Consider the following 12,677-nt stretch of genomic DNA (forward strand, 5'->3'; position numbering starts at 1 on the left):
AAGGTCCCAGGTAGTACAATGCTAGGGTAGAGAGAAGGCGGGGCTCTAGATTTGAACACTCCTGTGCTGAGCTAGTCATTCAGTCTAATGCTCCGGATATATCTAGGCAAGGTCCCAGGTAGTACAATGCTAGGGTAGAGAGAAGGCTGGGCTCTAGATATGAACACTCCTGTGCTGAGCTAGTCATTCAGTCTAATGCTCCGGATATATCTAGGCAAGGTCCCAGGTAGTACAATGCTAGGGTAGAGAGAAGGCTGGGCTCTAGATATGAACACTCCTGTGCTGAGCTAGTCATTTAGTCTAATGCTCCGGATATATCTAGGCAAGGTCCCAGGTAGTACAATGCTAGGGTAGAGAGAAGGCGGGGCTCTAGATATGAATACTCCTGTGCTGAGCTAGTCATTTAGTCTAATGCTCCGGATATATCTAGGCAAGGTCCCAGGTAGTACAATGCTAGGGTAGAGAGAAGGCGGGGCTCTAGATATGAACACTCCTGTGCTGAGCTAGTCATTTAGTCTAATGCTCCGGATATATCTATGCAAGGTCCCAGGTAGTACAATGCCAGGGTAGAGAGAAGGCTGGCCTCTAGATATGAACACTCCTGTGCTGAGCTAGTCATTTAGTCTAATGCTCCGGATATATCTAGGCAAGGTCCCAGGTAGTACAATGCCAGGGTAGAGAGAAGGCTGGGCACTAGATATGAACACTCCAGTGCTGAGCTAGTCATTTAGTCTAATGCTCCGGATATATCTAGGCAAGGTCACAGGTAGTACAATGCTTGGGTAGAGAGAAGGCTGGGCTCTAGATATGAACACTCCTGTGCTGAGCTAGTCATTTAGTCTAATGCTCCGGATATATCTAGGCAAGGTCACAGGTTGTACAATGCTAGGGTAGAGAGAAGGCAGGGCTCTAGATATGAACACTCCTGTGCTGAGCTAGTCATTTAGTCTAATGCTCCGGATATACCTAGGCAAGGTCACAGGTTGTACAATGCTAGGGTAGAGAGAAGGCAGGGCTCTAGATATGAACACTCCTGTGCTGAGCTAGTCATTTAGTCTAATGCTCCGGATATATCTATGCAAGGTCCCAGGTAGTACAATGCTAGGGTAGAGAGAAGGCTGGGCTCGAGATACGAACACTCCTGTGCTGAGCTAGTCATTTAGTCTAATGCTCCGGATATATCTATGCAAGGTCCCAGGTAGTACAATGCTAGGGTAGAGAGAAGGCTGGGCTCTAGATATGAACACTCCTGTGCTGAGCTAGTCATTTAGTCTAATGCTCCGGATATATCTAGGCAAGGTCCCAGGTAGTACAATGCTAGGGTAGAGAGAAGGCGGGGCTCTAGATATGAACACTCCTGTGCTGAGCTAGTCATTTAGTCTAATGCTCTGGATATATCTATGCAAGGTCCCAGGTAGTACAATGCTAGGGTAGAGAGAAGGTGGGGCTCTAGATATGCACACTCCTGTGCTGAGCTAGTCATTTAGTCTAATGCTCCGGATATATCTATGCAAGGTCCCAGGTAGTACAATGCTAGGGTAGAGAGAAGGCTGGGCTCTAGATATGAACACTCCTGTGCTGAGCTAGTCATTTAGTCTAATGCTCCGGATATATCTATGCAAGGTCCCAGGTAGTACAATGCTAGGGTAGAGAGAAGGCGGGGCTCTAGATATGAACACTCCTGTGCTGCGCTAGTCATTCAGTCTAATGCTCCGGATATATCTATGCAAGGTCCCAGGTAGTACAATGCTAGGGTAGAGAGAAGGCTGGGCTCTAGATATGAACACTCCTGTGCTGAGCTAGTCATTTAGTCTAATGCTCGGGATATATCTAGGCAAGGTCCCAGGTAGTACAATGCTAGGGTAGAGAGAAGGCTGGGCTCTAGATATGAACACTCCTGTGCTGAGCTAGTCATTTAGTCTAGTTCTCCGGATATATCTAGGCAAGGTCCCAGGTAGTACAATGCTAGGGTAGAGAGAAGGCTGGGCTCTAGATATGAACACTCCTGTGCTGAGCTAGTCATTTAGTCTAATGCTCCGGATATATCTAGGCAAGGTCCCAGGTAGTACAATGCTAGGGTAGAGAGAAGGCTGGGCTCTAGATATGAAAACTCCTGTGCTGAGCTAGTCATTTAGTCTAATGCTCCGGATATATCTAGGCAAGGTCCCAGGTAGTACAATGCTAGTGTAGAGAGAAGGTGGGGCTCTAGATATGAACAATCCTGTGCTGAGCTAGTCATTTAGTCTAATGCTCCGGATATATCTATGCAAGGTCCCAGGTAGTACAATGCTAGGGTAGAGAGAAGGCTGGGCTCTAGATATGAACAATCCTGTGCTGAGCTAGTCATTTAGTCTAATGCTCCGGATATATCTATGCAAGGTCCCAGGTAGTACAATGCTAGGGTAGAGAGAAGGCGGGGCTCTACATTTGAACACTCCTGTGCTGAGCTAGTCATTTAGTCTAATGCTCCGGATATATCTATGCAAGGTCCCAGGTAGTACAATGCTAGGGTAGAGAGAAGTCGGGGCTCTAGATACGAACACTCCTGTGCTGAGCTAGTCATTTAGTCTAATGCTCCGGATATATATATGCAAGGTCCCTGGTAGTACAATGCTAGGGTAGAGAGAAGGCGGTGCTCTAGATATGAACACTCCTGTGCTGAGCTAGTCATTTAGTATAATGCTCCGGATATATATATGCAAGGTCCCTGGTAGTACAATGCTAGGGTAGAGAGAAGGCTGGGCTCTAGATATGAACACTCCTGTGCTGAGCTAGTCATTTAGTCTAATGCTCCGGATATATCTATGCAAGGTCCCAGGTAGTACAATGCTAGGGTAGAGAGAAGGCTGGGCTCTAGATATGAACACTCCTGTGCTGAGCTAGTCATTTAGTCTAATGCTCCGGATATATCTAGGCAAGGTCCCAGGTAGTACAATGCTAGGGTAGAGAGAAGGCTGGGCTCTAGATATGAAAACTCCTGTGCTGAGCTAGTCATTTAGTCTAATGCTCCGGATATATCTAGGCAAGGTCCCAGGTAGTACAATGCTAGTGTAGAGAGAAGGCGGGGCTCTAGATATGAACACTCCTGTGCTGAGCTAGTCATTTAGTCTAATGCTCCGGATATATCTAGGCAAGGTCCCAGGTAGTACAATGCTAGGGTAGAGAGAAGGCGGGGCTCCAGATATGAACACTCCTGTGTTGAGCTAGTCATTTAGTCTAATGCTCCGGATATATCTATGCAAGGTCCCAGGTAGTACAATGCTAGGGTAGAGAGAAGGCTGGGCTCTAGATATGAACACTCCTGTGCTGAGCTAGTCATTTAGTCTAATGCTCCGGATATATCTATGCAAGGTCCCAGGTAGTACAATGCTAGGGTAGAGAGAAGGTGGGGCTCTAGATATGCACACTCCTGTGCTGAGCTAGTCATTTAGTCTAATGCTCCGGATATATCTATGCAAGATCCCAGGTAGTACAATGCTAGGGTAGAGAGAAGGCTGGGCTCTAGATATGAACACTCCTGTGCTGAGCTAGTCATTTAGTCTAATGCTCCGGATATATCTATGCAAGGTCCCAGGTAGTACAATGCTAGGGTAGAGAGAAGGCGGGGCTCTAGATATGAACTCTCCTGTGCTGCGCTAGTCATTCAGTCTAATGCTCCGGATATATCTATGCAAGGTCCCAGGTAGTACAATGCTAGGGTAGAGAGAAGGCTGGGCTCTAGATATGAACACTCCTGTGCTGAGCTAGTCATTTAGTCTAATGCTCGGGATATATCTAGGCAAGGTCCCAGGTAGTACAATGCTAGGGTAGAGAGAAGGCGGGGCTCTAGATATGAAAACTCCTGTGCTGAGCTAGTCATTTAGTCTAATGCTCCGGATATATCTAGGCAAGGTCCCAGGTAGTACAATGCTAGGGTAGAGAGAAGGCTGGGCTCTAGATATGAACACTCCTGTGCTGAGCTAGTCATTTAGTCTAATGCTCCGGATATATCTATGCAAGGTCCCAGGTAGTACAATGCTAGGGTAGAGAGAAGGCTGGGCTCTAGATATGAACAATCCTGTGCTGAGCTAGTCATTTAGTCTAATGCTTCCGGATATATCTATGCAAGGTCCCAGGTAGTACAATGCTAGGGTAGAGAGAAGGCGGGGCTCTACATTTGAACACTCCTGTGCTGAGCTAGTCATTTAGTCTAATGCTCCGGATATATCTAGGCAAGGTCCCAGGTAGTACAATGCTAGGGTAGAGAGAAGGCGGGGCTCTAGATATGAACACTCCTGTGCTGAGCTAGTCATTTAGTCTAATGCTCTGGATATAAATATGCAAGGTCCCTGGTAGTACAATGCTAGGGTAGAGAGAAGGCGGGGCTCTAGATATGAACACTCCTGTGCTGAGCTAGTCATTTAGTCTAATGCTCCGGATATATATATATGCAAGGTCCCTGGTAGTACAATGCTAGGGTAGAGCGAAGGCTGGGCTCTAGATATGAACACTCCTGTGCTGAGCTAGTCATTTAGTCTAATGCTCCGGATATATCTATGCAAGGTCCCAGGTAGTACAATGCTAGGGTAGAGAGAAGGCTGGGCTCTAGATATGAACACTCCTGTGCTGAGCTAGTCATTTAGTCTAATGCTCCGGATATATCTATGCAAGGTCCCAGGTAGTACAATGCTAGGGTAGAGAGAAGGCTGGGCTCTAGATATGAACACTCCTGTGCTGAGCTAGTCATTTAGTCTAATGCTCCGGATATATCTATGCAAGGTCCCAGGTAGTACAATGCTAGGGTAGAGAGAAGGCTGGCTCTAGATATGAACACACCTGTGCTGAGCTAGTCATTTAGTCTAATGCTCCAGATATATCTATGCAAGGTCCCAGGTAGTACAATGCTAGGGTAGAGAGAAGGCGGGGCTCTAGATATGAACACTCCTGTGCTGAGCTAGTCATTTAGTCTAATGCTCCGGATATATCTAGGCAAGGTCCCAGGTAGTACAATGCTAGGGTAGAGAGAAGGGGGGGCTCTAGATATGAACACTCCTGTGCTGAGCTAGTCATTTAGTCTAATGCTCGGGATATATCTAGGCAAGGTCCCAGGTAGTACAATGCTAGGGTAGAGAGAAGGCAGGGCTCTAGATATGAACACTCCTGCGCTGAGCTAGTCATTTAGTCTAATGCTCCGGATGTATCTATGCAAGGTCACAGGTAGTACAATGCTAGGGTAGAGAGAAGGATGGGCTCTAGATATGAACACTCCTGTGCTGAGCTAGTCATTTAGTCTAATGCTCCGGATGTATCTATGCAAGGTCACAGGTAGTACAATGCTAGGGTAGAGAGAAGGATGGGCTCTAGATATGAACACTCCTGTGCTGAGCTAGTCATTTAGTCTAATGCTCCGGATATATCTAGGGAAGGTCCCAGGTAGTCCAATGCTAGGGTAGAGAGAAGGCTGGGCTAGAGATACGAACACTCCTGTGCTGAGCTAGTCATTTAGTCTAATGCTCCGGATATATATAGGCAAGGTCCCAGGTAGTACAATGCTAGGGTAGAGGGAAGTCGGGGCTCTAGATACGAACACTCCTGTGCTGAGCTAGTCATTTAGTCTAATGCTCCGGATATATCTATGCAAGGTCCCAGGTAGTACAATGCTAGGGTAGAGAGAAGTCGGGGCTCTAGATACGAACACTCCTGTGCTGAGCTAGTCATTTAGTCTAATGCTCTGGATATATCTATGCAAGGTCCCAGGTAGTACAATGCTAGGGTAGAGAGAAGGCGAGGCTCTAGATACGAACACTCCTGTGCTGAAATAGTCATTTAGTCTAATGCTCCGGATATATCTATGCAAGGTCCCAGGTAGTACAATGCTAGGGTAGAGAGAAGGTGGGGCTCTAGATATGAACACTCCTGTGCTGAGCTAGTCATTTAGTCTAATGCTCCGGATATATCTAGGCAAGGTCCCAGGTAGTACAATGCTAGGGTAGAGAGAAGGCTGGGCTGTAGATATGAACACACCTGTGCTGAGCTAGTCATTTAGTCTAATGCTCCGGATATATCTATGCAAGGTCCCAGGTAGTACAATGCTAGGGTAGAGAGAAGGCGGGGCTCTAGATATGAACACTCCTGTGCTGAGCTAGTCATGTAGTCTAATGCTCCGGATATATCTAGGCAAGGTCCCAGGTAGTACAATGCTAGGGTAGAGAGAAGGCGGGGCTCTAGATATGAACACTCCTGTGCTGAGCTAGTCATTTAGTCTAATGCTCCGGATATATCTATGCAAGGTCCCAGGTAGTACAATGCTAGGGTAGAGAGAAGGCTGGGCTCTAGATATGAACACTCCTGTGCTGAGCTAGTCATTTAGTCTAATGCTCCGGATATATCTATGCAAGGTCCCAGGTAGTACAATGCTAGGGTAGAGAGAAGGCGGGGCTCTAGATATGAACACTCCTGTGCTGAGCTAGTCATTTAGTCTAATGCTCCGGATATATCTATGCAAGGTCCCAGGTAGTACAATGCTAGGGTAGAGAGAAGGCGGGGCTCTATATTTGAACACTCCTGTGCTGAGCTAGTCATTTATTCTAATGCTCCGGATATATCTAGGCAAGGTCCCAGGTAGTACAATGCTAGGGTAGAGAGAAGGCGGGGCTCTAGATATGAACACTCCTGTGCTGAGCTAGTCATTTAGTCTAATGCTCCGGATATATCTATGCAAGGTCCGAGGTAGTACAATGCTAGGGTAGAGAGAAGGCTGGGCTCTAAATATGAACACTCCTGTGCTGAGCTAGTCATTTAGTCTAATGCTCCGGATATATCTATGCAAGGTCCCAGGTAGTACAATGCTAGGGTAGAGAGAAGGCGGGGCTCTAGATATGAACACTCCTGTGCTGAGCTAGTCATTTAGTCTAATGCTCCGGATATATCTATGCAAGGTCCCAGGTAGTACAATGCTAGGGTAGAGAGAAGGCGGGGCTCTAGATATGAACACTCCTGTGCTGAGCTAGTCATTTAGTCTAATGCTCCGGATATACATATGCAAGGTCCCAGGTAGTACAATGCTAGGGTCGAGAGAAGGCTGGGCTCTAGATATGAACACTCCTGTGCTGAGCTAGTCATTTAGTCTAATGCTCCAGATATATCTATGCAAGGTCCCAGGTAGTACAATGCTAGGGTAGACAGAAGGCGGGGCTCTAGATATGAACACTCCTGTGCTGAGCTAGTCATTTAGTCTAATGCTCCGGATATATCTATGCAAGGTCCCAGGTAGTACAATGCTAGGGTAGAGAGAAGGCTGGGCTCTAGATATGAACACTCCTGTGCTGAGCTAGTCATTTAATCTAATGCTCCGGATATATCTATGCAAGGTCCCAGGTAGTACAATGCTAGGGTAGAGAGAAGGCTGGGCTCTAGATATGAACACTCCTGTGCTGAGCTAGTCATTTAGTCTAATGCTCCGGATATATCTATGCAAGGTCCCAGGTAGTACAATGCTAGGGTAGAGAGAAGGCTGGCTCTAGATATGAACACACCTGTGCTGAGCTAGTCATTTAGTCTAATGCTCCAGATATATCTATGCAAGGTCCCAGGTAGTACAAGCTAGGGTAGAGAGAAGGCAGGGCTCTAGATATGAACACTCCTGCGCTGAGCTAGTCATTTAGTCTAATGCTCCGGATGTATCTATGCAAGGTCACAGGTAGTACAATGCTAGGGTAGAGAGAAGGATGGGCTCTAGATATGAACACTCCTGTGCTGAGCTAGTCATTTAGTCTAATGCTCCGGATGTATCTATGCAAGGTCACAGGTAGTACAATGCTAGGGTAGAGAGAAGGATGGGCTCTAGATATGAACACTCCTGTGCTGAGCTAGTCATTTAGTCTAATGCTCCGGATATATCTAGGCAAGGTCCCAGGTAGTACAATGCTAGGGTAGAGAGAAGGCTGGGCTAGAGATACGAACACTCCTGTGCTGAGCTAGTCATTTAGTCTAATGCTCCGGATATATATAGGCAAGGTCCCAGGTAGTACAATGCTAGGGTAGAGGGAAGTCGGGGCTCTAGATACGAACACTCCTGTGCTGAGCTAGTCATTTAGTCTAATGCTCCGGATATATCTATGCAAGGTCCCAGGTAGTACAATGCTAGGGTAGAGAGAAGTCGGGGCTCTAGATAGGAACACTCCTGTGCTGAGCTAGTCATTTAGTCTAATGCTCTGGATATATCTATGCAAGGTCCCAGGTAGTACAATGCTAGGGTAGAGAGAAGGCGGGGCTCTAGATACGAACACTCCTGTGCTGAAATAGTCATTTAGTCTAATGCTCCGGATATATCTATGCAAGGTCCCAGGTAGTACAATGCTAGGGTAGAGAGAAGGCGGGGCTCTAGATATGAACACTCCTGTGCTGAGCTAGTCATTTAGTCTAATGCTCCGGATATATCTAGGCAAGGTCCCAGGTAGTACAATGCTAGGGTAGAGAGAAGGCTGGGCTGTAGATATGAACACACCTGTGCTGAGCTAGTCATTTAGTCTAATGCTCCGGATATATCTATGCAAGGTCCCAGGTAGTACAATGCTAGGGTAGAGAGAAGGCGGGGCTCTAGATATGAACACTCCTGTGCTGAGCTAGTCATGTAGTCTAATGCTCCGGATATATCTAGGCAAGGTCCCAGGTAGTACAATGCTAGGGTAGAGAGAAGGCGGGGCTCTAGATATGAACACTCCTGTGCTGAGCTAGTCATTTAGTCTAATGCTCCGGATATATCTAGGCAAGGTCCCAGGTAGTACAATGCTAGGGTAGAGAGAAGGCTGGGCTCTAGATATGAACACTCCTGTGCTGAGCTAGTCATTTAGTCTAATGCTCCCGATATATCTAGGCAAGGTCCCAGGTAGTACAATGCTAGGGTAGAGAGAAGGCTGGGCTCTAGATATGAACACTCCTGTGCTGAGCTAGTCATTTAGTCTAATGCTCCGGATATATCTAGGCAAGGTCCCAGGTAGTACAATGCTAGGGTAGAGAGAAGGCGGGGCTCTAGATATGAACACTCCTGTGCTGAGCTAGTCATTTAGTCTAATGCTCCGGATATATCTAGGCAAGGTCCCAGGTAGTACAATGCTAGGGTAGAGAGAAGGCTGGGCTCTAGATATGAACATTCCTGTGCTGAGCTAGTCATTTAGTCTAATGCTCCGGATATATCTAGGCAAGGTCCCAGGTAGTACAATGCTAGGGTAGAGAGAAGGCTGACTCTAGATATGAACACTCCTGTGCTGAGCTAGTCATTTAGTCTAATGCTCCGGATATATCTATGCAAGGTCCCAGGTAGTACAACGCTAGGGTAGAGAGAAGGCTGGGCTCTAGATATGAACAATCCTGTGCTGAGCTAGTCATTTAGTCTAATGCTTCTGGATATATCTATGCAAGGTCCCAGGTAGTACAATGCTAGGGTAGAGAGAAGGCGGGGCTCTACATTTGAACACTCCTGTGCTGAGCTAGTCATTTAGTCTAATGCTCCGGATATATCTAGGCAAGGTCCCAGGTAGTACAATGCTAGGGTAGACAGAAGGCGGGGCTCTAGATATGAACACTCCTGTGCTGAGCTAGTCATTTAGTCTAATGCTCCGGATATATATATGCAAGGTCCCTGGTAGTACAATGCTAGGGTAGAGAGAAGGCGGGGCTCTAGATATGAACACTCCTGTGCTGAGCTAGTCATTTAGTCTAATGCTCCGGATATATATATACAAGGTCCCTGGTAGTACAATGCTAGGGTAGAGAGAAGGCTGGGCTCTAGATATGAACACTCCTGTGCTGAGCTAGTCATTTAGTCTAATGCTCTGGATATATCTATGCAAGGTCCCAGGTAGTACAATGCTAGGGTAGAGAGAAGGCTGGGCTCTAGATATGAACACTCCTGTGCTGAGCTAGTCATTTAATCTAATGCTCCGGATATATCTATGCAAGGTCCCAGGTAGTACAATGCTAGGGTAGAGAGAAGGCTGGGCTCTAGATATGAACACTCCTGTGCTGAGCTAGTCATTTAGTCTAATGCTCCGGATATATCTATGCAAGGTCCCAGGTAGTACAATGCTAGGGTAGAGAGAAGGCTGGCTCTAGATATGAACACACCTGTGCTGAGCTAGTCATTTAGTCTAATGCTCCAGATATATCTATGCAAGGTCCCAGGTAGTACAATGCTAGGGTAGAGAGAAGGCAGGGCTCTAGATATGAACACTCCTGCGCTGAGCTAGTCATTTAGTCTAATGCTCCGGATGTATCTATGCAAGGTCACAGGTAGTACAATGCTAGGGTAGAGAGAAGGATGGGCTCTAGATATGAACACTCCTGTGCTGAGCTAGTCATTTAGTCTAATGCTGCGGATGTATCTATGCAAGGTCACAGGTAGTACAATGCTAGGGTAGAGAGAAGGATGGGCTCTAGATATGAACACTCCTGTGCTGAGCTAGTCATTTAGTCTAATGCTCCGGATATATATAGGCAAGGTCCCAGGTAGTACAATGCTAGGGTAGAGGGAAGTCGGGGCTCTAGATACGAACACTCCTGTGCTGAGCTAGTCATTTAGTCTAATGCTCCGGATATATCTATGCAAGGTCCCAGGTAGTACAATGCTAGGGTAGAGAGAAGTCGGGGCTCTAGATAGGAACACTCCTGTGCTGAGCTAGTCATTTAGTCTAATGCTCTGGATATATCTATGCAAGGTCCCAGGTAGTACAATGCTAGGGTAGAGAGAAGGCGGGGCTCTAGATACGAATACTCCTGTGCTGAAATAGTCATTTAGTCTAATGCTCCGGATATATCTATGCAAGGTCCCAGGTAGTACAATGCTAGGGTAGAGAGAAGGCGGGGCTCTAGATATGAACACTCCTGTGCTGAGCTAGTCATTTAGTCTAATGCTCCGGATATATCTAGGCAAGGTCCCAGGTAGTACAATGCTAGGGTAGAGAGAAGGCTGGGCTGTAGATATGAACACACCTGTGCTGAGCTAGTCATTTAGTCTAATGCTCCGGATATATCTATGCAAGGTCCCAGGTAGTACAATGCTAGGGTAGAGAGAAGGCGGGGCTCTAGATATGAACACTCCTGTGCTGAGCTAGTCATGTAGTCTAATGCTCCGGATATATCTAGGCAAGGTCCCAGGTAGTACAATGCTAGGGTAGAGAGAAGGCGGGGCTCTAGATATGAACACTCCTGTGCTGAGCTAGTCATTTAGTCTAATGCTCCGGATATATCTAGGCAAGGTCCCAGGTAGTACAATGCTAGGGTAGAGAGAAGGCTGGGCTCTAGATATGAACACTCCTGTGCTGAGCTAGTCATTTAGTCTAATGCTCCCGATATATCTAGGCAAGGTCCCAGGTAGTACAATGCTAGGGTAGAGAGAAGGCTGGGCTCTAGATATGAACACTCCTGTGCTGAGCTAGTCATTTAGTCTAATGCTCCGGATATATCTAGGCAAGGTCCCAGGTAGTACAATGCTAGGGTAGAGAGAAGGCGGGGCTCTAGATATGAACACTCCTGTGCTGAGCTAGTCATTTAGTCTAATGCTCCGGATATATCTAGGCAAGGTCCCAGGTAGTACAATGCTAGGGTAGAGAGAAGGCTGGGCTCTAGATATGAACATTCCTGTGCTGAGCTAGTCATTTAGTCTAATGCTCCGGATATATCTAGGCAAGGTCCCAGGTAGTACAATGCTAGGGTAGAGAGAAGGCTGACTCTAGATATGAACACTCCTGTGCTGAGCTAGTCATTTAGTCTAATGCTCCGGATATATCTATGCAAGGTCCCAGGTAGTACAATGCTAGGGTAGTGAGAATGCTGGGCTCTAGATATGAACACTCCTGTGCTGAGCTAGTCATTTAGTCTAATGCTCCGGATATATCTAGGCAAGGTCCCAGGTAGTACAATGCTAGGGTAGAGAGAAGGCTGGGCTCGAGATACGAACACTCCTGTGCTGAGCTAGTCATTTAGTCTAATGCTCCGGATATATCTAGGCAAGGTCCCTGGTAGTACAATGCTAGGGTAGAGAGAAGGCGGGGCTCTAGATATGAACACTCCTGTGCTGAGCTAGTCATTTAGTCTAATGCTCCGGATATATCTATGCAAGGTCCCAGGTAGTACAATGCTAGGGTAGAGAGAAGGCGGGGCTCTAGATACGAACACTCCTGTGCTGAGCTAGTCATTTAGTCTAATGCTCTGGATATATCTATGCAAGGTCCCAGGTAGTGCAATGCTAGGGTAGAGAGAAGGCGGGGCTCTAGATATGATCACTCCTGTGCTGAGCTAGTCATTTAGTCTAATGCTCCGGATATATCTATGCAAGGTCCCAGGTAGTACAATGCTAGGGTAGAGAGAAGGCTGGGCTCTAGATATGAACACTCCTGTGCTGAGCTAGTCATTTAGTCTAATGCTCCGGATATATCTATGCAAGGTCCCAGGTAGTACAATGCTAGGGTAGAGAGAAGGCGGGGCTCTAGATATGAACACTCCTGTGCTGAGCTAGTCATTTAGTCTAATGCTCCGGATATATCTAGGCAAGGTCCCAGGTAGTACAATGCTAGGGTAGATAGAAGGCTGGGCTCTAGATATGAACACTCCTGTGCTGAGCTAGTCATTTAGTCTAATGCTCCGGATATATCTATGCAAGGTCCCAGGTAGTACAATGCTAGGGTAGAGAGAAGGCGGGG

Source organism: Ambystoma mexicanum, chromosome 5q (genome assembly GCF_040938575.1).
Source record: "Ambystoma mexicanum isolate Mex_15411 chromosome 5q, UKY_AmexF1_1, whole genome shotgun sequence".
In the NCBI taxonomy this organism is placed as follows: domain Eukaryota; kingdom Metazoa; phylum Chordata; class Amphibia; order Caudata; family Ambystomatidae; genus Ambystoma; species Ambystoma mexicanum.